Here is a 27261-nt window from a genome sequence, read left to right as displayed (position 1 = left end):
CCAGTATGGTTGGTAAGGGCAGACACACTTGGCCATTTATAGACTCGACTACATAGCCGCTTGCCCTCCTTCCAGCTGTCTCTACAGTACCGGCACAAGTTTTTAGAGAGTAGGGGGCGCCAGGGCCTCTGACGTTAAAGCTATCAAAGAAGGCAGACTTGGCTAACGACTTGTTGCTTTGATCGTCTAGAATAGCATATACTTTGATGGCTTTGTCCCGGTCGTCTGCTGGGTAAATCCTCACTAGGGAGATTTTTGAGCAGGACCTTCCTCCTATGAGGCCTCTACAAACCTCTGTGCATTTAGAAGTAACCGCTGGAGTGTCAGTACTTGTGTCCTTCAGCTCCCCGCTATGCTATTGGTCTTGGGGCGAAGTCCACGATGGTGCTCCAGGGTGTAGAGCTGTGTTATGTTCTGTGCTACCACATTCGATACACTTTGCACGAACCTCGCAATCTCTGGCGAAGTGTGATGTTGAAGAACAGCATTTGAAGCAGATGTTGTTTTCCTTAAGGAAGGCCTTGCGGTCCTCTAATGACTTTTCCCTGAAGGTTCTGCACCTAAGTAGGGAATGTGGCTTCCTGTGTAAGGGACACTGTCTGCTCGGGTCTTTGGGTTTGTCTCCTTGACGGGAGCTGAACTCTTTATGGACTGAACCTGTGGAGGAAACGTTAATTTTGTGGACCTCCACCATTGCTCTACGAGGTTTACTAACAGGGGTGGCGGCACATGACAGCGTGAAATCAAAGCTAGGATCATTTCTAATTTTAGCTTGTTCAGAGACAAAATCTACAAACACATTAAATGGAGGAAATAGTACATTGTAAGTCTGTTTATATCTAGAACCATGCATAACCCATTTCTCTTGCAGGTTGTATGGGAGCTTCTGAACTATGGGGTTCACACCTCTTGCAGTGTCAAGGAATGTCAATCCTACCAGATCCCCTTCTGCCTTTGCTACACACAACTCCATTAACAGATCACTTAACTCCCTAAGCTTTGTATAGCCTTTGTTTGCTATTTTAGGAAAGTCCTCAATTCTCTTGAATAAGGCACTTTCTATGACTTCGGCCGAGCCATAGCACTCTTCAAGTCTGTCCCAGACCCTTTTAAGACCAACATCTGGATAATTGACATTGATATCTCTGATTCTTTTAGCGTGTTCGGCGAACTCACTTCCTAGCCACTTTACCAGGAGATCCAGTTCCTCACTACATGATAGATCTAAGTCTCTGGTGGCATTTTGGAAGGAAGCTCGCCAAGCTCTGTAGTTTTCAGCGCGATCGCTGAACTTTACAAGTCCCTTGGTGACCAGCTCACGTCGAACAAGGAATCTGGCAAAGTCCATTGTGGCTTGATTAACATTAGATCCGACTACTGGTGTGTTGTCAGAGTGCATGTGTGGTGTGTGACCATACCTGTTGGGAGTCTCTGATTTATTACAACCTGCGTAGTACCGCTCTGAAGCGAAGGGCGTCTCTCTTAGCTGGAGCGGGTTTTTGATATTCTGCTCTGAAGAGAAGTTGTTGTAGCCGGTTTCCCTTTGATGTGTCTTGTCTTGTTTGCAGTAAGGAGACTGATAGTCAACTTTCTGGCGGTCTGAATAATCAGGGTGGATTGGCTTGTTAATAAAACCCTTTGTGTTGAGTTGGAAGTCGGTATCGTATTCTGACTTGGAATGTTGATAGACGTATTGTAAGGTACGCTGTTCTGGATCTTGGTGTTCAAGTTCCGGCTGGAGAACGTCGCGACGATTCTCTATTTCTGGAAGTTCTACTGCTTCTAGAAATTCTGCTTCTGCTATGGCAGCCGCTGTCTCTTTCTCAACAGTGAGTTTCTCTAGAGTTGCTTCAAGGCGCGCTTTCTCTAGCTTTATCTGTATTTCCTGTTCTGCGAAGCTGGCTTTCGCTTTTGCCGCTTCAGCTTTTGCGCGGGCAATGGCGGTAGCTTCTCTGATCGATGTCCTGCTAGAGCCACTTCTAAGGGACCTTGTCTTGACCGAAGATGCTCGACTTTGAGACATGATGCGACCGTTAGGAGGTTGCTGCGATATCCGTATGCAGGCTCTGCGTGGATAATGGCGGGCACCCTATGGTCTGATCTTCTGAGCTTGTTCTCAGCAGTCGTTTCACTATTCTGTCCTCATACACGTTAGCACGGTGTGTAATCTGACATGTAGCTAAACCCCCTGTCTTCTTAAGAAAAAGGCTGTGAAACTGTGAAATCTTTCTCTTTATTGCTGGTAGACAGGAAAGGTGAAACTATAGGATGAAATAACAGTAGTATTCAGAATATATCAACTGTACAGTGCATAGGATACAGATAATCTGCTATACATACACAATATAACATGAGGTAATACTGCAAGCTGACAATGTGATATCTGATACAGCAAAACATACAGTGAACCACAGGATTATAACATATAGATATGGATCTTACCGACTATGCTTAGAACAGGCTGTTGGCACTGAACTTGAGGTAGAAATGGAGAGTGGCCCCTCACACTGGCATGATGAGGAAAATGGCTGCTACTCATACACAAACAGGAACAGGAAATAACCCACAATGCCTCAGGTGCTTTCCCATAATACATAGAGAACTACAATCTAGGAATACACAAAACCACCAGTAGATGGTGCTATAACCATACAATACAATATAGATGGGGTACAAGAATAGGCAATTGCAATATCTGTACTGGTAATCATACACAAAAAAAGGTATTATTACGTAAATAACTGGACTAGCTGGCGAGGACAGAACAGAAGGGGTGGCAGTGGGCATGCACTTACTGCTGCTGCTGCTGCCAGTGTTTGCACGGCAGGAGGGCATTTGGGCGTTGCCAGGAAGGCGTTTTTATGTCGATTCCTCCTCTTTCAGCACTGCATTGTGGTGCAAGCAAAAGAAGCAAATCCTGTCTTGCTTCCTCTCCGGCCTTTATTCACCTCCCGCTTAGTAGCTGTGAGTGTGTGTGAGCCTGCAGGGCCCCATGGAATTGCGTAGGAGTAGGCTGAATCGCTGCAAGGGGTGAACAGCAGTATTGGGCAGGCTCGGTCAACGCGCGGCCCGTTCGGGTTATCGCTTCTCGGCCTTTTGGCTAAGACCAAGTGTATTTATACAGGAGGTTTTTAGTCAGAAGGTGCTCAGGTACCCTCTCTCTCGGCCTCGGGGGATCGTCCAGGTTCGCCTGGACTTCACCCCCGTGCTGCTATTTGGGAGAGAGGCTTAGTCCTGAGCAACGAGTTGCGATCCCCCCCCCAGCCCTTTGGTGTGTCTCCGGACCCCATAGGGAGCAGCGCAAGCTGCGCGGTTCGACCCGGCTAGGCGATGGCGGGCGAACCAGATGCGGTGCCGGTATATGCCCGGCTGAAAAACTCTGCAAGATTCGTCTTGACAGAGGGTGGAGGCGGTCCACGTGGGATTAAGTTTTTGGTACTCGATATCCTTGAGAAACTACTGGCAGTCCGCAAGCATGAGATTATGGCGATCCAGGACTACCCGAAGCGTGGAGTTTTTGATGTTACATTTATGGGAGAAGGAATCCTCCGTGATGCCATGGAAAAAGCTGAGAGGGAGAAAGCTCAACTCACGTCTTCGGGCGTCAAGGTAATCGAACATGCATTTGAAGTTACCAAACTCGTAGTGATTAAAATGTACTCCCCATACGTAAAGGATCAGGAAGTGGCGGCGTTCTTAGCTGCTTACTTCAGAAACGTTAAACTGTTGGGGAGAGTAATGAACGAGTGCGGAGTGTGGACTGTCAAGTGGAAATTTATTGTGACGCTGATAAAGGACCCCTCCACCCAAAATACGAGATTACCACCGGCTCGTTTTAAAATAGGGAATGTGAATGGCGACCTCTACTTTTCAGGGATGCCAAACTTCTGCAGGACCTGCGGTACCTATGGGCACACCAGTTTTAGCTGCGATGTCACCTGTAGGAACTGTGGAAGTAAAAATCACACCATGAGAGAATGCACAGAAGAAAAGCGATGTAATTTTTGTCAAAAAACTGGTCACCTGTATTTTTCCTGCCCTCATAGGTACCGAGGAGAAGAAGAAGAAGAGCAACCCGATGCGCCCCCACGTGCTCCGCCAGCAGACCAGGCCCGTCCCCAAGGAGAGGAACAGACCAGCACTCAGATAGAGGAGCGAGGTACCTGGGCTTCCAAGGTGCGAAGTACGGGAGCCAAAGCAGGTACCTCGAGGCCAGCAACCCCAGAGGAAAAAAGGGAGCCCAGTGCAAAGGAAAAGCGGCAGTCAAAGCGGAAGGCCGATATGGAGCAGGCCGGGAAAAAATCGGAGGCGCCCCAGAAGGCTGGTAGCCAGGGGGATGCTGGGCCTGCTCCAAAGCCTGGGTCTCTAACGTCCGACTCGGATGAGGATGATGAGGTACCGGTGGGTCCCCGTAAAAAGGGAAGACAAGGCCGAGTCGGTAGGAGGGAGTCAGGGGAGGAGCAGATGGATATATCAGTGAAGAAAGATGCGGCTCCTCCTAGGACCCCCTCCTCGCCGCGACTGGTGAGGAGGGCGGGCACTGCTCCCTCCGAGAATACTGACACCCCGCCTTGTGCACAACCTCCCCCTCCAGAAAGGCCATCACAGCCCCAGGGGGGAGTGGCGGGGCCCTGGGGGGACCCACCAGACATGGACCTCAGTAGAGCGCCATATGAGACCCAGGTAAGGCTGAATGAGTTTGGGCTCCCTGTGTACGAGGCCGGGGTTGTTGGCAATACCCTCTCTGAAGGTAGTTCCTCTCCCGCGTCATCCCTTCAGACGCTAAGCTTGGATGGGGGCGGGTATACGAGTTCAAGTGAGATATCTGGTGTTGCTGGTGGAGAGACAGTCTGATTTTAATTACCAATATTATTTATAATTTTAAAATCAAGACAATTTTTTCTCCCTACAGTTCCAATGTCTGAGATAAAGGGAATCTCCCTCAACGTGAGGGGCGCAAAGACAAAAGTGAGAAGGGTTGCTCTTTTCAATTATTTATCTTGCCTGGCAGCCTCTGTTTTTTTCCTGCAGGAGTGCGGTATCCCCCACACAATGTCTTACCAAAAATACAAAGAGGATTGGAAGTGTGGTCCATCCATCTGGTCTGGATCTAACGAGTCCAGATCAGCAGGGGTCGCCATTCTTTTTAAGGGAAACGTTTTAGTTGATTTTATTCAAGAAATTTTACCAGGACGTATCTTAATGGTTAAAGCTTTTATTGATGGCACAAAATGGCAGTTTTTAAATTTTTACGGATCACCAGAAAAAAATGAAAGAGCGAGGATGTTAGAGATTTTACCACTTTTTATCAATACATCTGAGCCTTTCATCCTCGCAGGTGATTTTAACTGTGTTATGAGAGGAGAGCGCCGGCTTACCAACAGTACGAGCAGAAATTATGATAAGACCTCTGGAATGCTCAAGGATATCGTGAATGATTTTAATTTAAGTGATGTTTATAAAGAAAGTAACAGAAATAGTCCAGAGGAAGCCGGCGTCACCTGGAGCAATGCCACCTGTAGCTCCAGGATTGATTTTATTTTTTGTCCTAAAAATTTACTGCCTTTTAGTTGTGATGTTTTAACCAATGTTTTTTCTGATCATAGGCTTTTATCGTTTTTAATAAAGCATGATCTTAACAACTCGGTTGGTAAAAAGTCCTGGAAGTTTAACGTTTCCCTTTTAGACGATCCACAGGTTTTAGCAGATTTTATTGAATTTTACAGAACGAACAGGCGGGTGAGAGATGTGCGTACTCCCATCAAGGCTTGGTGGGAGAAGATGAAAACAAAAATCAAAGACTTCTTTATTAAAAAGAGCGTGGCGAAAGCCAAGGAGAAAAAAGAGTTTTTTAATACCCTCAACACCCGCCTGCAGACCCTGTACAAAATGAGAGAACATGGAATAGAGGTAAAATCCGACATCATCAGTTTAAAGAAAGAGATAGCCCAGTGCCTGGAGCAGAGAGGTAAAGAGATCATTTTCCGTTCAAAAATGCAACATGTAGAAGAGAACGAGACCTGCTCCAGGTACTTTTTTAAGAAAATCAATAACAAAAAGGCTGTCATTAGAAACATTGATGGGGTGTCGGATGTACAGGGTCTTTTAAGTAAAGTTCATGAGTTTTACACTGACCTTTTTAATGTTAAAACTGTGGATCGTGATTTTATGCGTGACTCACTGAAGGAGATTACCACTGTTTTAGATCCTGTCTCGCAGCAATTTTTATTACAGGAGCTGACGGAGAAGGAGATTTTAGAAACAGTAAAAAGTTTTAAAACAGGTAAAGTTCCTGGTCCGGATGGAATACCCAGTGAGTTTTATGTAAAATTCTATGACATTTTAAAAGAGGACCTTTTTAGCCTTTTTTCTGATGTTTTTAATTCCAAGATGCTGCCAAAGTCCTGGCAGAAGGGTGAGGTCTCCCTAATATATAAGAAAGGTGACATCGCAGCTTTGGAAAACTGGAGACCAATAACCCTTCTTAACTGCGACTACAAAATTATGGCAAAAATATGTGCAAACCGTCTGAAAGCCATAATACCCCACATCATACACCCTAACCAGGTGTGTGGGGTGCCAGGCCGCAGCATCTGGGATAATCTAAATCTTATTAAGGACGTAATTGAGAACACGAGGTCTAGAAGATGTAAACTTGCAATTTTATCCATAGACTTTGAAAAGGCGTTTGACCGTGTTTCTCATTTTTATCTTTTTAAGGTTTTAGAGCGGATGGGTATTCCTGAAGGATTTTTATTATCACTTAAAGCCTTTTATAAAAACTGCACTAGCAAGATTTTAGTCAATGGTTTTAAGACACAGGACGTGATTTTAAACTCGGGGGTGAAGCAGGGGTGTCCCTTGTCCCCACTGCTTTTTATTTGCGCGTTGGAGCCTTTACTGTGTGCGATTCGCCGCGACAAATTAATTTGTGGAGCTCCCCTTCCGGGGGGAGGCGGCATAGAGGCCAAAGCAGTGGGGTACATGGACGATGTTGCGGTTTTATGCAGGGACACCGTGTCGCTTCAGAGAGCCCTCAGACAAATAGAGTTTTATTGCTGTGCTTCCGGTTTTAAGGTGAATTTCAGAAAAAGTAACATTTTAAACATAGGAAGCATGGTTTTTAGAGATATACCGGTACCTGTGTCAGATTCTGTTACTATTTTAGGTATCTCCTTCAGTGAGTGCGACAATGGTTTTATAAGTTGGGACATGGTGGCGCAGAAGGTAAACAAAAAAATATGTATGTGGAATATGAGGAAACTAACCATGGAGGGAAAGGTTTTAATTATCAAAATGGTCATTTTACCCCTTCTTTTATACGTAAGCATGGTGTTTCCTCCCCCAACTGTTTTATTACGTAAAATAATAAAAACGTGTTTTACCTTCTTTTGGAGTTCCAGAATGGAGAAATTGAGACGAGAAACTGTCATGAAATCCAAACCAAAGGGTGGCAAAGATTTTCCTGATTTTAATAGGTTCCTTTTAATAAAGTTCTTTAGTTATTGTTTTAATTCCCTTTTTAAAGAACATCACTGGTCTTATTTCCTACGTTTTAACACTGGTTTTTTTATGAGGAGGCTGGGGTGGTTTGATATTAATTTAACTTCCCCCTATGCTTTTAATTTACCAGCCAACTATGAAATTTTAGAGAAAATAGTGACCTTGTTCAATTTAAGAGGGAAAAGTGTGTCAGAACTTAAAAACAGCAAAAAATTAATAAAGGACCTAAGAGACAAAGAACTAGTCTGCAGTATTGAACATTTTAGTGAAGAACGTTGTGCTTTTATTTGGAAGTTTATTAATGTGTTTTATCTTTTTAACACACAGATGGACCTGGCCTGGAGCTGCGTTCATCAATGTCTTCCATGCAGGGCATTCCAACACAGACGAGGATTTGCGAGGTCTGCCATCTGCCCGAGGGAAGGCTGCCAGGCGGAAGAGACGGTTCGACACATTTTTTGGACTTGCAACTTTGCACAGGAATTTTGGATAAAAATATTCCCTTTGTTGGTGAAGATGGCGGACCTGAAGGACTTAAGCTATGATAACATTTTATATGGACTTTTTGGATGCCCTACCCCGGATCAAAAAAGTATAGCATGGAAGACGATGAACTGCGCAAAAGAAGCTCTTTGGAAGGCCAGGAACATCCTGATTTTTAAGCATGATGTTTTAGCAATTGATGACGTTTTAGGACTTTGTTTTAGTGATATGTATATGTACTATTTATTAGATAAAAAAAGGAATGCCACCCTTTCAAGAAAATGGTTTGTGAGAGACTGGAACTCCAATATCTAATGTTTCACCACCATGTCCCTTTTATGGATTTTAATGTAAATTGAATTTTTCTTGTTGTTTTTATTCAATGTAAAAAGTGGAAATTATTGTAAATTGTACTTTTTTATAATAAATCATTGACACCCCCGCGAGGGGGTAGCCAACTGAAAAAAAAAAAAATCTGTTCTTATCAGTTTAATATCTGATACGTCCCCTATCTGGGGACCATATATTAAATGGATTTTTAGAACAGGGAGATGGAAATAGAGCTTGCTCTGTCCACTCCACGCATTGACCTGGTATTGCAGTATTTCCAGGACCGGTGCACCCTTTCCTTATGTGTTTACTAAAATCAGATTCCAAAAGTGCTTTTTGTGTTTGCCATTGTTTTTGTCTTTCGGATGGGATCTCCCCTTTTAATCCCATTATTTCAACACCTGTTGGACAATGCATTTGTACAGTCATGTGTGATAATGAGCTAATTTATTAAATGCAATTAATTAATACATTGCCACCTCTTGTTTTGTGTCGTCTGTGTTTCTGTGTTTCCGGCATTTCACATTGGAACAGCTCATTCACCTTCCTTGTCTTCTCTCCGCCCTCCCTCCTAGGTAGGTTAAAGAGCTGCACCTGAGCCAGCCACTGATTGATGCAGCACCATAGTCAAATAGTGGAGTGGAGTAGGGGAACAGCAAACAGCCATTAAAGCAGCCAGCCCGCCCGCCCGCCCGTCACAATGGACCTACCTGTGTACACTAGATGGATGTGATGGAATGTACTGTGGTCCCTACATTTCAAGAAGAAGTAAGAATTGCAGTTGCAACAAACCCTTGCTTGCCTACAAAGAGAGCAGCAATTTGGATTTGTTACTATGTTACCTGGAAGAATAACAAACTGTGCAAGGATGGAGGTTGTAGGAGCAAGGAGAACAAGTTGTCTGTAAAGTTGGTGGATGCCTATTTTCCATTTTGCAGTCCCTTGTCTCCCTCTTGTGGCCTCCTGGAGGCAACTAGCTGTGCAAAAAAAAAGACAGCCTGGGGGCCGGCTGTTGCAGTGTTGCCCTCTCAGCAGTGGCGTAACTACCGCGGTAGCAGCAGTAGCGGCTGCTACGGGGCCCGGGGCTTGAGGGGGCCCGTGCCGCCAGCCGACACGCCCTCCCAAATGCCCGGTGGCGCCGCTAGCAGCCGTTATGGCTGCTACAGGGGTAGCACCGCTACTGTGGGGCCCGCGCCAACGAGCCTTACACAGGCACTCTCATGCCTGTAGGTGTCGCTAGCACCGGAGGGGGCCCCGGTGCTAGCGGCAGCCAAATACATGTATTAGCACTGAATGGCCGGGCATGTTCCGTGCCTGACCATCCAGTGCCTTACAATGACACTGATTGGCTAGCGGCGCGATGACATCATCGCGTCGCTTCCATGCTTGGAAGGTGCTGATTGGCGGGGCAAGTCATTCTGCCCCGCCAATCAGCGTCATTGGAGGACGCTCGTTCAGCTCCTGCAGACATGCTCAGAAGAGAGCATGTCTGCATCGCCAGTGAACAGCGTGGGAACCGGAGAATGTGAGTATGTCAACTTTATATATTTTTTTCCTCATAAAAATGTGAATGGCATTATCTATAGTGGGGGGGTCTATCTACAGGGGGGGTCGTCTTTATGTGGGCTATTATATATAGGGGGGTCTATATGTGGGGCAGTAGCTACAGGGGGGTCTATATGTGGGGGTGGGGGCCACTATATACAGGGGGGTCTATATGTGGGCCACTATATACAGGGGGGGGTCTATATGTGGGGCACTAGCTACAGGGGAGGTCTGTATGTGGGGATGTGGGCCACTATCTACAGGGGGGTCTATATGTGGGGCAGTATATGTGAGACACTATACAGGGGTGGGCTATATGTAGAGCACTATCTATAGGGGAGCTATTTTTTAGGGTACTTTCTATAGGGGTGGGCTATGTGTGGGACACTAGCAACAGGGTGGCTATATGTAGTGCGCAGTCTACAGGGGTGGGCTATATGTGGGACAATATCTACAGAGGTGGGCTATACGTGGAGCACTAACTATAGGGGAAGCTATATGTAGGGCAGCACGGTGGCTCAGTGGTTAGCACTATTGCCTTGCAGCTCTGGAGTCCATATGTGGGCACTATCTACAGGGGCTTCTATGTAGGTCACTATCTACAGGGGGCACTATCTACAGGGGGCACGGTGTGTGTGTGTGTGTGTGTGTGTGTGACAGTTATATTTAGAGGTGTTGAGAATTTTAACTTTGTTTACAGGTGCAGAAATGTTTTAAAAGTGAGAAGCTGAAGACATCTAAACGGAAAACTGCAGAAATGGGTCATGGCCGGGAGAAATCCATCATAGATGTCTGGACCGGAGGGAGAAGAAAAGAACTAGAATCTGAGACGTCACCGGTGAGTCACTTAATGTAAATGTTTATTCTGCCTCTAATCAGTATTGTAGTCACTGTATGATCTGCAGCGAGATGATGGTGGTATGATTTTTTTTTGTGAAACCGCATCTCCCAGCATATCCTTATCATTGTTTCGGCCATGCTGGGAGCTGTAGTTTTACGCCGTACAAACCTATGCGCAGTGGCGTAACTACCGCTATAGCAGCCGTAGCGACTTCTACGGGGCCTGCAGCATGAGGGGGCCCGTGCCACCCGCCGGCACGGCCCCTCCCATGGCCGCAGGCTCCGCTAGCAGCCGCTATGGCTGCTACAGCGAGACGCCACTGAAGGGGTTGTTCCTACAAAAGACATGCATCCCCTAACCACAGGATAGGGATACATGTGGGATCGCTGGGACGCCCAGCGATGAGGAGAACGGGGGACCGAAAGTCCCCCCTAAGTTCTCCATGGCAAACCTCGGACTTCCGTAGTCTGTCTGCAGCTCCATGGAAATGACTTGCGCACCGGTCGTGCTTGTGCGCATGCGTGACCAGCGCTCCTTTCATTTTTATTGAACTGCGCAGACGCCAGAAGTCCGAGGTTAGTCATGGAGAACTTCGGGGAACTTTCGGTCTCCTTATCGCTGCCAGCGATCACACATGTATCCCCTATCCTGTGGATAGGAGATGCATGTCTTTTGTAGGACAAACTATAGGCCGCTTTTTTTTTTGGGGGGGGGGGCTGTATGGCGTAATCTACAGAGGGGGCTGTATGGCGTTATCTACAGAGGGGGGCTGTATGCCGTTATCTACAGAGGGGGCTGTATGGCGTTATCTACAGGGGGCTGTGTATGGTGCTATCTATAGGGGGGCGCTGTGTGGTGGAATCTATAGGGAGGCACTATCTACAAGGGGGGGGTTGTGTGATACCTAGCAGAGGGGGGGGGGGCCCAGTCAAAAGTTTGCTATGGGGCCCAGTCTTTCCTAGTTACGCCCCTGCCTCTCAGGCAACACTGAGTGACTGACTGAGCCGCACCGTCTTATATAAAGTTCAGACGGAACTTTGCACGTGTCATAGTGGAGACCTCAGGAGCCAGAGCCAGCTTTCTGACATCATAATGGGGCCTCAGAGATAAAAGCCTGGGCCCAGGCAGTGTTGGTCAGTGCTGCTCAGCAGGCAGCACTGGACTGGATTAAAGCTGATACAAGGTGTGAAAGGAGAAGGGGTGGCAGTGGGCATGCACTTACTGCTGCTGCTGCTGCCAGTGTTTGCACGGCAGGAGGGCATTTGGGCGTTGCCAGGAAGGCGTTTTTATGTCGATTCCTCCTCTTTCAGCACTGCATTGTGGTGCAAGCAAAAGAAGCAAATCCTGTCTTGCTTCCTCTCCGGCCTTTATTCACCTCCCGCTTAGTAGCTGTGAGTGTGTGTGAGCCTGCAGGGCCCCATGGAATTGCGTAGGAGTAGGCTGAATCGCTGCAAGGGGTGAACAGCAGTATTGGGCAGGCTCGGTCAACGCGCGGCCCGTTCGGGTTATCGCTTCTCGGCCTTTTGGCTAAGATCAAGTGTAGTATCTGTTCTTATCAGTTTAATATCTGATACGTCCCCTATCTGGGGACCATATATTAAATGGATTTTTAGAACAGGGAGATGGAAATAGAGCTTGCTCTGTCCACTCCACGCATTGACCTGGTATTGCAGTATTTCCAGGACCGGTGCACCCTTTCCTTATGTGTTTACTAAAATCAGATTCCAAAAGTGCTTTTTGTGTTTGCCATTGTTTTTGTCTTTCGGATGGGATCTCCCCTTTTAATCCCATTATTTCAACACCTGTTGGACAATGCATTTGTACAGTCATGTGTGATAATGAGCTAATTTATTAAATGCAATTAATTAATACATTGCCACCTCTTGTTTTGTGTCGTCTGTGTTTCTGTGTTTCCGGCATTTCACATTGGAACAGCTCATTCACCTTCCTTGTCTTCTCTCCGCCCTCCCTCCTAGGTAGGTTAAAGAGCTGCACCTGAGCCAGCCACTGATTGATGCAGCACCATAGTCAAATAGTGGAGTGGAGTAGGGGAACAGCAAACAGCCATTAAAGCAGCCAGCCCGCCCGCCCGCCCGTCACAATGGACCTACCTGTGTACACTAGATGGATGTGATGGAATGTACTGTGGTCCCTACATTTCAAGAAGAAGTAAGAATTGCAGTTGCAACAAACCCTTGCTTGCCTACAAAGAGAGCAGCAATTTGGATTTGTTACTGTTACCTGGAAGAATAACAAACTGTGCAAGGATGGAGGTTGTAGGAGCAAGGAGAACAAGTTGTCTGTAAAGTTGGTGGATGCCTATTTTCCATTTTGCAGTCCCTTGTCTCCCTCTTGTGGCCTCCTGGAGGCAACTAGCTGTGCAAAAAAAAGACAGCCTGGGGGCCGGCTGTTGCAGTGTTGCCCTCTCAGGCAACACTGAGTGACTGACTGAGCCGCACCGTCTTATATAAAGTTCAGACGGAACTTTGCACGTGTCATAGTGGAGACCTCAGGAGCCAGAGTCAGCTTTCTGACATCATAATGGGGCCTCAGAGATAAAAGCCTGGGCCCAGGCAGTGTTGGTCAGTGCTGCTCAGCAGGCAGCACTGGACTGGATTAAAGCTGATACAAGGTGTGAAAGGAGAAGGGGTGGCAGTGGGCATGCACTTACTGCTGCTGCTGCTGCTGCTGCTGCCAGTGTTTGCACGGCAGGAGGGCATTTGGGCGTTGCCAGGAAGGCGTTTTTATGTCGATTCCTCCTCTTTCAGCACTGCATTGTGGTGCAAGCAAAAGAAGCAAATCCTGTCTTGCTTCCTCTCCGGCCTTTATTCACCTCCCGCTTAGTAGCTGTGAGTGTGTGTGAGCCTGCAGGGCCCCATGGAATTGCCTAGGAGTAGGCTGAATCGCTGCAAGGGGTGAACAGCAGTATTGGGCAGGCTCGGTCAACGCGCGGCCCGTTCGGGTTATCGCTTCTCGGCCTTTTGGCTAAGATCAAGTGTAGTACTTTAGGGTATTGCCTTGTTTCTTGGTCAGGAGGTGCCCTGGTACCCTTTTCCTTGGCCTGGGGGGATCGTTTCTCTTAGGAGAGACTTCACCCCTCTGCTGCTATTGGGGAGGAGGATTAGTCCAGGGCAACGGGGAGCGATCACCTGCCTGGTACTTCGGTACTGAAGGTATTCTTTGGAGATTGCTGGAATTCGTTTGGAGCAGGATGGAGGAAATTCCCGAATATATGCGTACCAGGAATGCTGTCCGGTTTTTCGTGGAGGAATCTGAGCGACAAAGGAAGGATCTGGAGTTCATCACAAAGGTTCTTTTGTTGGATTTCTTTCAGCTGGAGAGATCATGCATTTTGGCGGTGATGGACTATCCGAGGAGAGGGTGCTTTGACGTTACCTTCGCCACAGAAGAAATTTATGCTGTCTTTTTAGAACGCTTGAAGGAAGGTAAAAGGGACCCAAGACTTGTGGGTGTGAAGGTAACACCACATTTTGTGCCAAACAAAAAGTTGGTGGTTGTAAAAATGTTTTCGCCTTACGTGGATGAAGAGGACATTAAGTTATTTCTCAATAAGTTTTGTGAGGAGGTGGTGGGAAAGGGGAAAGTGTTTAACCCTTTTGGATTTTGGACTGGGAAGTGGAAATTTCTTTGTAAATTTGTGAGAATTGGTGAATCTAGAAACCTATTGTTTCCTCCAGCGCGGTTCAAGATTGGAAGTGCGTGTGGAAATTTATTTTTTCTTGGAATGGATATGTTTTGTTTGAATTGTAAAGAGTATGGTCATGAGAGAGAAGCCTGTGAGAAAGTAATGTGTACAAAATGTCTGCAAGAGGGACATAAGTATAATGAATGTCAGAAAGGGAAAGTATGTAATATGTGTGGAGAGGAGGGGCACATATTCAAATCGTGCCCAAAGAAAAGCAAACGTGAGGTACAAGAGGAAAATAAGAAGATAGTCAAAAGAAAGGAAGCGGAAGTTAGTTTGGAAGAAGGCAAGCTTCACAAATTGGAAGGAAGTGGGCAAAGTGATGAGAAAAAAAGGAAAAAAGCAGAGAGAAAGAAAAAAAGTGTCATTTCAGAAGAGGAAAGAGCAGAAAGAGACAGGTTATTGGAAGAAGTAGAGCAGTTACGTAGTAAAATTAATTTTGAAAAAATGCGGAGGAGGGTGCGGCTCTGTGTAAGAGAAAATTTACCAGGGTTTCTTGAAAGGTATGGTGTGCCAACGTGGTTAACGTGCATTGTAAACTGTGAGTGGGATGGTAATGATTTGCAGGAACATCTAGTGGATATGTTAGGAACTATTGCTGTTAAAAAAGGAATGTTTTTTTGATTTCTTAGGAAAAAAAAGGAAAGAGGAAAACAAAAATTAATTGTACGTTTTCAGTTTTCATTGTGATGATCTAAGTCTTTTTTATTTTGAATTTTATGATTTTTAAGACGTGATCTGAATGAATTAAAAAAAAAAAAAAAAAAATCTGTTCTTATCAGTTTAATATCTGATACGTCCCCTATCTGGGGACCATATATTAAATGGATTTTTAGAACAGGGAGATGGAAATAGAGCTTGCTCTGTCCACTCCACGCATTGACCTGGTATTGCAGTATTTCCAGGACCGGTGCACCCTTTCCTTATGTGTTTACTAAAATCAGATTCCAAAAGTGCTTTTTGTGTTTGCCATTGTTTTTGTCTTTCGGATGGGATCTCCCCTTTTAATCCCATTATTTCAACACCTGTTGGACAATGCATTTGTACAGTCATGTGTGATAATGAGCTAATTTATTAAATGCAATTAATTAATACATTGCCACCTCTTGTTTTGTGTCGTCTGTGTTTCTGTGTTTCCGGCATTTCACATTGGAACAGCTCATTCACCTTCCTTGTCTTCTCTCCGCCCTCCCTCCTAGATAGGTTAAAGAGCTGCACCTGAGCCAGCCACTGATTGATGCAGCACCATAGTCAAATAGTGGAGTGGAGTAGGGGAACAGCAAACAGCCATTAAAGCAGCCAGCCCGCCCGCCCGCCCGTCACAATGGACCTACCTGTGTACACTAGATGGATGTGATGGAATGTACTGTGGTCCCTACATTTCAAGAAGAAGTAAGAATTGCAGTTGCAAAAAACCCTTGCTTGCCTACAAAGAGAGCAGCAATTTGGATTTGTTACTATGTTACCTGGAAGAATAACAAACTGTGCAAGGATGGAGGTTGTAGGAGCAAGGAGAACAAGTTGTCTGTAAAGTTGGTGGATGCCTATTTTCCATTTTGCTGTCCCTTGTCTCCCTCTTGTGGCCTCCTGGAGGCAACTAGCTGTGCAAAAAAAAGACAACCTAGGGGCCTGCTGTTGCAGTGTTGCCCTCTCAGGCAACACTGAGTGACTGACTGAGCCGCACCGTCTTATATAAAGTTCAGACGGAACTTTGCACGTGTCATAGTGGAGACCTCAGGAGCCAGAGCCAGCTTTCTGACATCATAATGGGGCCTCAGAGATAAAAGCCTGGGCCCAGGCAGTGTTGGTCAGTGCTGCTCAGCAGGCAGCACTGGACTGGATTAAAGCTGATACAAGGTGTGAAAGGAGAAGGGGTGGCAGTGGGCATGCACTTACTGCTGCTGCTGCTGCTGCTGCCAGTCTTTGCACGGCAGGAGGGCATTTGGGCGTTGCCAGGAAGGCGTTTTTATGTCGATTCCTCCTCTTTCAGCACTGCATTGTGGTGCAAGCAAAAGAAGCAAAACGCGCGGCACGTTCGGGTTATCGCTTCTCGGCCTTTTGGCTAAGATCAAGTGTAGTATCTGTTCTTATCAGTTTAATATCTGATACGTCCCCTATCAGGGGACCATATATTAAATGGATTTTTAGAACAGGGAGATGGAAATAGAGCTTGCTCTGTCCACTCCACGCATTGACCTGGTATTGCAGTATTTCCAGGACCGGTGCACGCTTTCCTTATGTGTTTACTAAAATCATATTCCAAATGTGCTTTTTGTGTTTGCCATTGTTTTTGTCTTTCGGATGGGATCTCCCCTTTTAATCCCATTATTTCAACACCTGTTGGACAATGCATTTGTACAGTCATGTGTGATAATGAGCTAATTTATTAAATGCAATTAATTAATACATTGCCACCTCTTGTTTTGTGTCATCTGTGTTTCTGTGTTTCCGGCATTTCACATTGGAACAGCTCATTCACCTTCCTTGTCTTCTCTCCGCCCTCCCTCCTAGGTAGGTTAAAGAGCTGCACCTGAGCCAGCCACTGATTGATGCAGCACCATAGTCAAATAGTGGAGTGGAGTAGGGGAACAGCAAACAGCCATTAAAGCAGCCAGCCCGCCCGCCCGCCCGTCACAATGGACCTACCTGTGTACACTAGATGGATATGATGGAATGTACTGTGGTCCCTACATTTCAAGAAGAAGTAAGAATTGCAGTTGCAACAAACCCTTGCTTGCCTACAAAGAGAGCAGCAATTTGGATTTGTTACTATGTTACCTGGAAGAATAACAAACTGTGCAAGGATGGAGGTTGTAGGAGCAAGGAGAACAAGTTGTCTGTAAAGTTGGTGGATGCCTATTTTCCATTTTGCAGTCCCTTGTCTCCCTCTTGTGGCCTCCTGGAGGCAACTAGCTGTGCAAAAAAAAGACAGCCTGGGGGCCGGCTGTTCCAGTGTTGCCCTCTCAGGCAACACTGAGTGACTGACTGAGCCGCACCGTCTTATATAAAGTTCAGACGGAACTTTGCACGTGTCATAGTGGAGACCTCAGGAGCCAGAGCCAGCTTTCTGACATCATAATGGGGCCTCAGAGATAAAAGCCTGGGCCCAGGCAGTGTTGGTCAGTGCTGCTCAGCAGGCAGCACTGGACTGGATTAAAGCTGATACAAGGTGTGAAAGGAGAAGGGGTGGCAGTGGGCATGCACTTACTGCTGCTGCTGCTGCTGCTGCTGCTGCCAGTGTTTGCACGGCAGGAGGGCATTTGGGCGTTGCCAGGAAGGCGTTTTTATGTCGATTCCTCCTCTTTCAGCACTGCATTGTGGTGCAAGCAAAAGAAGCAAAACGCGCGGCACGTTCGGGTTATCGCTTCTCGGCCTTTTGGCTAAGATCAAGTGTAGTATCTGTTCTTATCAGTTTAATATCTGATACGTCCCCTATCAGGGGACCATATATTAAATGGATTTTTAGAACAGGGAGATGGAAATAGAGCTTGCTCTGTCCACTCCACGCATTGACCTGGTATTGCAGTATTTCCAGGACCGGTGCACCGTTTCCTTATGTGTTTACTAAAATCAGATTCCAAAAGTGCTTTTTGTGTTTGCCATTGTTTTTGTCTTTCGGATGGGATCTCCCCTTTTAATCCCATTATTTCAACACCTGTTGGACAATGCATTTGTACAGTCATGTGTGATAATGAGCTAATTTATTAAATGCAATTAATTAATACATTGCCACCTCTTGTTTTGTGTCGTCTGTGTTTCTGTGTTTCCGGCATTTCACATTGGAACAGCTCATTCACCTTCCTTGTCTTCTCTCCGCCCTCCCTCCTAGGTAGGTTAAAGAGCTGCACCTGAGCCAGCCACTGATTGATGCAGCACCATAGTCAAATAGTGGAGTGGAGTAGGGGAACAGCAAACAGCCATTAAAGCAGCCAGCCCGCCCGCCCGTCACAATGGACCTACCTGTGTACACTAGATGGATGTGATGGAATGTACTGTGGTCCCTACATTTCAAGAAGAAGTAAGAATTGCAGTTGCAACAAACCCTTGCTTGCCTACAAAGAGAGCAGCAATTTGGATTTGTTACTATGTTACCTGGAAGAATAACAAACTGTGCAAGGATGGAGGTTGTAGGAGCAACGAGAACAAGTTGTCTGTAAAGTTGGTGGATGCCTATTTTCCATTTTGCAGTCCCTTGTCTCCCTCTTGTGGCCTCCTGGAGGCAACTAGCTGTGCGAAAAAAAGACAGCCTGGGGGCCGGCTGTTGCAGTGTTGCCCTCTCAGGCAACACTGAGTGACTGACTGAGCCGCACCGTCTTATATAAAGTTCAGACGGAACTTTGCACGTGTCATAGTGGAGACCTCAGGAGCCAGAGCCAGCTTTCTGACATCATAATGGGGCCTCAGAGATAAAAGCCTGGGCCCAGGCAGTGTTGGTCAGTGCTGCTCAGCAGGCAGCACTGGACTGGATTAAAGCTGATACAAGGTGTGAAAGGAGAAGGGGTGGCAGTGGGCATGCACTTACTGCTGCTGCTGCTGCTGCTGCCAGTGTTTGCACGGCAGGAGGGCATTTGGGAGTTGCCAGGAAGGCGTTTTTATGTCGATTCCTCCTCTTTCAGCACTGCATTGTGGTGCAAGCAAAAGAAGCAAAACGCGCGGCACGTTCGGGTTATCGCTTCTCGGCCTTTTGGCTAAGATCAAGTGTAGTATCTGTTCTTATCAGTTTAATATCTGATACGTCCCCTATCTGGGGACCATATATTAAATGGATTTTTAGAACAGGGAGATGGAAATAGAGCTTGCTCTGTCCACTCCACCCATTGACCTGGTATTGCAGTATTTCCAGGACCGGTGCACCCTTTCCTTATGTGTTTACTAAAATCAGATTCCAAAAGTGCTTTTTATGTTTGCCATTGTTTTTGTCTTTCGGATGGGATCTCCCTTTTAATCCCATTATTTCAACACCTGTTGGACAATGCATTTGTACAGTCATGTGTGATAATGAGCTAATTTATTAAATGCAATTAATTAATACATTGCCACCTCTTGTTTTGTGTCGTCTGTGTTTCTGTGTTTCCGGCATTTCACATTGGAACAGCTCATTCACCTTCCTTGTCTTCTCTCCGCCCTCCCTCCTAGGTAGGTTAAAGAGCTGCACCTGAGCCAGCCACTGATTGATGCAGCACCATAGTCAAATAGTGGAGTGGAGTAGGGGAACAGCAAACAGCCATTAAAGCAGCCAGCCCGCCCGCCCGCCCGTCACAATGGACCTACCTGTGTACACTAGATGGATGTGATGGAATGTACTGTGGTCCCTACATTTCAAGAAGAAGTAAGAATTGCAGTTGCAACAAACCCTTGCTTGCCTACAAAGAGAGCAGCAATTTGGATTTGTTACTATGTTACCTGGAAGAATAACAAACTGTGCAAGGATGGAGGTTGTAGGAGCAAGGAGAACAAGTTGTCTGTAAAGTTGGTGGATGCCTATTTTCCATTTTGCAGTCCCTTGTCTCCCTCTTGTGGCCTCCTGGAGGCAACTAGCTGTGCAAAAAAAAGACAGCCTGGGGGCCGGCTGTTGCAGTGTTGCCCTCTCAGGCAACACTGAGTGACTGACTGAGCCGCACCGTCTTATATAAAGTTCAGACGGAACTTTGCGCGTGTCATAGTGGAGACCTCAGGAGCCAGAGCCAGCTTTCTGACATCATAATGGGGCCTCAGAGATAAAAGCCTGGGCCCAGGCAGTGTTGGTCAGTGCTGCTCAGCAGGCAGCACTGGACTGGATTAAAGCTGATACAAGGTGTGAAAGGAGAAGGTATTCTGTCCTCATACACGTTAGCACGGTGTGTAATCTGACATGTAGCTAAACCCCCTGTCTTCTTAAGAAAAAGGCTGTGAAACTGTGAAATCTTTCTCTTTATTGCTGGTAGACAGGAAAGGTGAAACTATAGGATGAAATAAAAGTAGTATTCAGAATATATCAACTGTACAGTGCATAGGATACAGATAATCTGCTATACATACACAATATAACATGAGGTAATACTGCAAGCTGACAATGTGATATCTGATACAGCAAAACATACAGTGAACCACAGGATTATAACATATAGATATGGATCTTACCAACTATGCTTAGAACAGGCTGTTGGCACTGAACTTGAGGTAGAAATGGAGAGTGGCCCCTCACACTGGCATGATGAGGAAAATGGCTGCTACTCATACACAAACAGGAACAGGAAATAACCCACAATGCCTCAGGTGCTTTCCCATAATACATAGAGAACTACAATCTAGGAATACACAAAACCACCAGTAGATGGTGCTATAACCATACAATACAATATAGATGGGGTACAAGAATAGGCAATTGCAATATCTGTACTGGTAATCATACACAAAAAAAAGGTATTATTACGTAAATAACTGGACTAGCTGGCGAGGACAGAACACTCCCCGCTTGACGTCAGCCGACGTCACTATTGGGTTAGTTGGATGAAAACATTTTTTGCCTGTTCCAGATGGAGAGCGTGTAGACATGTTTACAACGATGCCAGCCTTTACAGTACCTTTTATCTGCTGACGAGATTATCTTGTACGACCGAGCCATGTGAGTCAAGAAGGTGATTGCACGGACAAGTGATCTCCAAGTAGGGAATATACTGAATCGATGAAATTTCAGGTGGCTGTCCACAGTCTCCGTATGCAACGCAGATACCAGAGGGCGTATCTCAACATCTGCATGTGGGTCCACTAGTTCAAACATGGCGGTTTCTGCTGTGCTGGGCATCGGTCTATACAAGAAGGTAGGGCCTGTAAACCAGATTGTGTCTTTCAGACGGTTAGCGGCAACGGATCTGGTTGCTTGGTCTGCAGGATTGAGATGCGTAGGTATGTAATGCCATTGTTCGGGAGAGGTAGATCTTCTAATCCTTAGCACTCTGTTGCTTACGTAGACATAGAAGCGTCTAGTTAAGTTACAGATGTATCCTAGTACTATCTTGCTGTCAGTGTAAAACTCAGCATCTTTAATCTCCATGTTCAATTCCGTAGTGATGAGTTCGGCTAACTCCACTGCTAACACCGCGGCGCAAAGTTCCAGGCGTGGTATTGTGTGTTCAAGAAGTGGCGCTAGTTTTGCTCTGCTCATGACGAACCCTACGTGGCATTGTCCGCTGGTATCTATCGTCTTTAAGTAAGCTACAGCAGCAATCGCTTTGACTGAAGCGTCGCAGAAAACACAAAGTCTTTGTGTGTCAACCTTGGTAGTTGGTACAGAAGCATACGGGCGTGGTATGTGAAGACCAGATAAGGCTGTGAGGGAATTTCTCCAAGCCGTCCATGTGGCTCTTTCCTTCATGGGAAGAGGAGCATCCCAGTTCGACACTTCCCTGGTGTAGTCTCTCAACATAGCTTTACCTTCGATGGTTACAGGAGCTGCAAATCCCAGTGGGTCGTATAAACTGCTTATGGCCGACAGTACTCCTCTGCGAGTGAAGGGTTTTTCTTCTCTGCTGGCCTGGAAGGTGAAGGTATCAGCTTTTAGGTCCCAGAGTAGGCCAAGGCTCCGATGTATGGGAGGGGAGTCGATGCCTAGATCTAAATCCTTTAAGTCACTTGAGTGGTCATGAGTAGGAAAGGCTTCCATCACTTTCTGGCTGTTAGAAGCGATCTTGTGTAACCTCAGGTTAGATAGAGCGAGCATTTCCTGGGCTCTCTTCAGAAGACAAATTGCGGTTTCATTTGTGGGCATTGATTTCAAACAGTCGTCCACATAGAAATCCTTTTCTACGAAGCGTCTGACATCCGTTCCGTACTTCGTTTCGACATCTTGAGCCGCACGCCTCAGCCCATAGATGGCGACTGCAGGGGAAGGACTATTACCGAAGATGTGTACCTTCATTCGATACTCGGTAACATCTTTAGAGGGATCGTTATCCTTGTACCAAAGGAATCTCAAGAAATTCCTGTGTTCTTTTTTGACGAGGAAGCAATGGAACATCTGTTGGATATCAGCCGTGAATGCAACAGAGTCTTTGCGAAAGCGTAGAAGTACTCCCAAGAGCTTGTTGTTTAGATCCGGGCCTGACATCAGGACGTCATTCAACGAGACACCTTCATACTTGGCACTTGAGTCAAATACTACTCTGATCTGACCTGGTTTCTTCGGGTGATACACTCCAAACAGGGGCAGGTACCAGCGCTCTTCAGAGTCTGGAAGTATAGGTGCTAACTCCGCATGGCCGTTCTGGAATATCTTTTCCATGAAGGTAAAGAAGTGGTCTCTCATCTCTGGTTTTCTTTGCAGGCTATGTCTGAGAGAGACGAAACGTTTGTAAACCTGTTCTCTGTTGTTAGGTAAGCGTTGTCTTTGAGGCCTAAATGGTAGAGGTGCAACCCAGCTCTTCATTTCGTTCTGCACCATTCCCTGCTCCATTATGTCTAGGAACAGTCTATCTTCGAATGACATTGCCATACGATTGTCCTCCTTTGTCTGGCGGAAGACTGTGCACCCTAGGTGATCTTGGTTGCCGTCCCAGATGTAGTCATCGTAGGCAGAGCCTACAAGGATACTTGATGATGAAGTGCTGTGTGGCAGTTCCTTTATGAAGAAATGATTTTCACATGGTCGGAGGAGAGATGGGCGTCCATTCTCCAGTGTACTGGTAAGCATGCTGTTGACAGTTGTCGGTTTGTGTACACCTCCCAAACAGACCTCTCCTATGACGACCCATCCTAGGTCGAGTCTCTGTGCATATGGAGCGTTGTGAGGGCCATTGATCTGTTGCCTAACCTTGTGGACTCGAAGAATATCTCTCCCAAGGAGCAAGACTATCTGAGCCTCTGGATCAAGTTTCGGGATCAAGTGTTCTATACGCTTCAGGTGAGGTTGGTGCGCTGCTACTTCCGGCGTAGGTATCTCAGACCTGTTATCAGGAATTTGGTTACACTCCAGTATGGTTGTAAGGGCAGACACACTTGGCCATTTATAGACTCGACTACATAGCCGCTTGCCCTCCTTCCAGCTGTCTCTACAGTACCGGCACAAGTTTTTAGAGAGTAGGAGGCGCCAGGGCCTCTGACGTTAAAGCTATCAAAGAAGGCAGACTTGGCTAACGACTTGTTGCTTTGATCGTCTAGAATAGCATATACTTTGATGGCTTTGTCCCGGTCGTCTGCTGGGTAAATCCTCACTAGGGAGATTTTTGAGCAGGACCTTCCTCCTATGAGGCCTCTACAAACCTCTGTGCATTTAGAAGTAACCGCTGGAGTGTCAGTACTTGTGTCCTTCAGCTCCCCGCTATGCTATTGGTCTTGGGGCGAAGTCCACGATGGTGCTCCAGGGTGTAGAGCTGTGTTATGTTCTGTGCTACCACATTCGATACACTTTGCACGAACCTCGCAATCTCTGGCGAAGTGTGATGTTGAAGAACAGCATTTGAAGCAGATGTTGTTTTCCTTAAGGAAGGCCTTGCGGTCCTCTAATGACTTTTCCCTGAAGGTTCTGCACCTAAGTAGGGAATGTGGCTTCCTGTGTAAGGGACACTGTCTGCTCGGGTCTTTGGGTTTGTCTCCTTGACGGGAGCTGAACTCTTTATGGACTGAACCTGTGGAGGAAACGTTAATTTTGTGGACCTCCACCATTGCTCTACGAGGTTTACTAACAGGGGTGGCGGCACATGACAGCGTGAAATCAAAGCTAGGATCATTTCTAATTTTAGCTTGTTCAGAGACAAAATCTACAAACACATTAAATGGAGGAAATAGTACATTGTAAGTCTGTTTATATCTAGAACCATGCATAACCCATTTCTCTTGCAGGTTGTATGGGAGCTTCTGAACTATGGGGTTCACACCTCTTGCAGTGTCAAGGAATGTCAATCCTACCAGATCCCCTTCTGCCTTTGCTACACACAACTCCATTAACAGATCACTTAACTCCCTAAGCTTTGTATAGCCTTTGTTTGCTATTTTAGGAAAGTCCTCAATTCTCTTGAATAAGGCACTTTCTATGACTTCGGCCGAGCCATAGCACTCTTCAAGTCTGTCCCAGACCCTTTTAAGACCAACATCTGGATAATTGACATTGATATCTCTGATTCTTTTAGCGTGTTCGGCGAACTCACTTCCTAGCCACTCTACCAGGAGATCCAGTTCCTCACTACATGATAGATCTAAGTCTCTGGTGGCATTTTGGAAGGAAGCTCGCCAAGCTCTGTAGTTTTCAGCGCGATCGCTGAACTTTACAAGTCCCTTGGTGACCAGCTCACGTCGAACAAGGAATCTGGCAAAGTCCATTGTGGCTTGATTAACATTAGATCCGACTACTGGTGTGTTGTCAGAGTGCATGTGTGGTGTGTGACCATACCTGTTGGGAGTCTCTGATTTATTACAACCTGCGTAGTACCGCTCTGAAGCGAAGGGCGTCTCTCTTAGCTGGAGCGGGTTTTTGATATTCTGCTCTGAAGAGAAGTTGTTGTAGCCGGTTTCCCTTTGATGTGTCTTGTCTTGTTTGCAGTAAGGAGACTGATAGTCAACTTTCTGGCGGTCTGAATAATCAGGGTGGATTGGCTTGTTAATAAAACCCTTTGTGTTGAGTTGGAAGTCGGTATCGTATTCTGACTTGGAATGTTGATAGACGTATTGTAAGGTACGCTGTTCTGGATCTTGGTGTTCAAGTTCCGGCTGGAGAACGTCGCGACGATTCTCTATTTCTGGAAGTTCTACTGCTTCTAGAAATTCTGCTTCTGCTATGGCAGCCGCTGTCTCTTTCTCAACAGTGAGTTTCTCTAGAGTTGCTTCAAGGCGCGCTTTCTCTAGCTTTATCTGTATTTCCTGTTCTGCGAAGCTGGCTTTCGCTTTTGCCGCTTCAGCTTTTGCGCGGGCAATGGCGGCAGCTTCTCTGATCGATGTCCTGCTAGAGCCACTTCTAAGGGACCTTGTCTTGACCGAAGATGCTCGACTTTGAGACATGATGCGACCGTTAGGAGGTTGCTGCGATATCCGTATGCAGGCTCTGCGTGGATAATGGCGGGCACCCTATGGTCTGATCTTCTGAGCTTGTTCTCAGCAGTCGTTTCACTATTCTGTCCTCATACACGTTAGCACGGTGTGTAATCTGACATGTAGCTAAACCCCCTGTCTTCTTAAGAAAAAGGCTGTGAAACTGTGAAATCTTTCTCTTTATTGCTGGTAGACAGGAAAGGTGAAACTATAGGATGAAATAACAGTAGTATTCAGAATATATCAACTGTACAGTGCATAGGATACAGATAATCTGCTATACATACACAATATAACATGAGGTAATACTGCAAGCTGACAATGTGATATCTGATACAGCAAAACATACAGTGAACCACAGGATTATAACATATAGATATGGATCTTACCGACTATGCTTAGAACAGGCTGTTGGCACTGAACTTGAGGTAGAAATGGAGAGTGGCCCCTCACACTGGCATGATGAGGAAAATGGCTGCTACTCATACACAAACAGGAACAGGAAATAACCCACAATGCCTCAGGTGCTTTCCCATAATACATAGAGAACTACAATCTAGGAAAACACAAAACCACCAGTAGATGGTGCTATAACCATACAATACAATATAGATGGGGTACAAGAATAGGCAATTGCAATATCTGTACTGGTAATCATACACAAAAAAAGGTATTATTACGTAAATAACTGGACTAGCTGGCGAGGACAGAACAGAAGGGGTGGCAGTGGGCATGCACTTACTGCTGCTGCTGCTGCTGCTGCCAGTGTTTGCACGGCAGGAGGGCATTTGGGCGTTGCCAGGAAGGCGTTTTTATGTCGATTCCTCCTCTTTCAGCACTGCATTGTGGTGCAAGCAAAAGAAGCAAATCCTGTCTTGCTTCCTCTCCGGCCTTTATTCACCTCCCGCTTAGTAGCTGTGAGTGTGTGTGAGCCTGCAGGGCCCCATGGAATTGCGTAGGAGTAGGCTGAATCGCTGCAAGGGGTGAACAGCAGTATTGGGCAGGCTCGGTCAACGCGCGGCCCGTTCGGGTTATCGCTTCTCGGCCTTTTGGCTAAGATCAAGTGTAGTACTTTAGGGTATTGCCTTGTTTCTTGGTCAGGAGGTGCCCTGGTACCCTTTTCCTTGGCCTGGGGGGATCGTTTCTCTTAGGAGAGACTTCACCCCTCTGCTGCTATTGGGGAGGAGGATTAGTCCAGGGCAACGGGGAGCGATCACCTGCCTGGTACTTCGGTACTGAAGGTATTCTTTGGAGATTGCTGGAATTCGTTTGGAGCAGGATGGAGGAAATTCCCGAATATATGCGTACCAGGAATGCTGTCCGGTTTTTCGTGGAGGAATCTGAGCGACAAAGGAAGGATCTGGAGTTCATCACAAAGGTTCTTTTGTTGGATTTCTTTCAGCTGGAGAGATCATGCATTTTGGCGGTGATGGACTATCCGAGGAGAGGGTGCTTTGACGTTACCTTCGCCACAGAAGAAATTTATGCTGTCTTTTTAGAACGCTTGAAGGAAGGTAAAAGGGACCCAAGACTTGTGGGTGTGAAGGTAACACCACATTTTGTGCCAAACAAAAAGTTGGTGGTTGTAAAAATGTTTTCGCCTTACGTGGATGAAGAGGACATTAAGTTATTTCTCAATAAGTTTTGTGAGGAGGTGGTGGGAAAGGGGAAAGTGTTTAACCCTTTTGGATTTTGGACTGGGAAGTGGAAATTTCTTTGTAAATTTGTGAGAATTGGTGAATCTAGAAACCTATTGTTTCCTCCAGCGCGGTTCAAGATTGGAAGTGCGTGTGGAAATTTATTTTTTCTTGGAATGGATATGTTTTGTTTGAATTGTAAAGAGTATGGTCATGAG

At 46.2% G+C, this 27261-nt stretch overlaps 4 non-coding genes and 4 pseudogenes across 4 annotated transcripts; all 8 read left to right on the top strand.

Annotated features, from left to right (window-relative positions):
* Positions 1 to 8411: 8411 nt before the first annotated feature.
* LOC142677593 (U2 spliceosomal RNA) lies at positions 8412 to 8613 on the top strand (annotated as a pseudogene).
* Positions 8614 to 12209: 3596 nt separating this feature from the next.
* Positions 12210 to 12400, top strand: LOC142677186 (U2 spliceosomal RNA). Its single transcript, XR_012852230.1, has one exon. It is a non-coding gene; the product is annotated as a U2 spliceosomal RNA (small nuclear RNA).
* Positions 12401 to 13667: 1267 nt separating this feature from the next.
* Positions 13668 to 13778, top strand: LOC142677622 (U2 spliceosomal RNA; annotated as a pseudogene).
* Positions 13779 to 15127: 1349 nt separating this feature from the next.
* LOC142677576 (U2 spliceosomal RNA) lies at positions 15128 to 15329 on the top strand (annotated as a pseudogene).
* A 1121-nt stretch (positions 15330 to 16450) lies between these two features.
* Positions 16451 to 16641, top strand: LOC142677364 (U2 spliceosomal RNA). The gene has a single exon (XR_012852391.1). It is a non-coding gene; the product is annotated as a U2 spliceosomal RNA (small nuclear RNA).
* Positions 16642 to 17768: 1127 nt separating this feature from the next.
* Positions 17769 to 17959, top strand: LOC142677363 (U2 spliceosomal RNA). The gene has a single exon (XR_012852390.1). It is a non-coding gene; the product is annotated as a U2 spliceosomal RNA (small nuclear RNA).
* Positions 17960 to 19076: 1117 nt separating this feature from the next.
* Positions 19077 to 19267, top strand: LOC142677472 (U2 spliceosomal RNA). The gene has a single exon (XR_012852488.1). It is a non-coding gene; the product is annotated as a U2 spliceosomal RNA (small nuclear RNA).
* Positions 19268 to 26439: 7172 nt separating this feature from the next.
* On the top strand, positions 26440 to 26550 carry LOC142677621 (U2 spliceosomal RNA; annotated as a pseudogene).
* Positions 26551 to 27261: the final 711 nt, after the last annotated feature.

Source organism: Rhinoderma darwinii, assembly GCF_050947455.1.
Source record: "Rhinoderma darwinii isolate aRhiDar2 chromosome 2 unlocalized genomic scaffold, aRhiDar2.hap1 SUPER_2_unloc_31, whole genome shotgun sequence".
Lineage (NCBI taxonomy): Eukaryota > Metazoa > Chordata > Amphibia > Anura > Rhinodermatidae > Rhinoderma > Rhinoderma darwinii.
The sequence above is the reverse complement of the archived record's forward strand: the minus strand, read 5'-3'. Positions and strand labels throughout refer to the sequence as shown.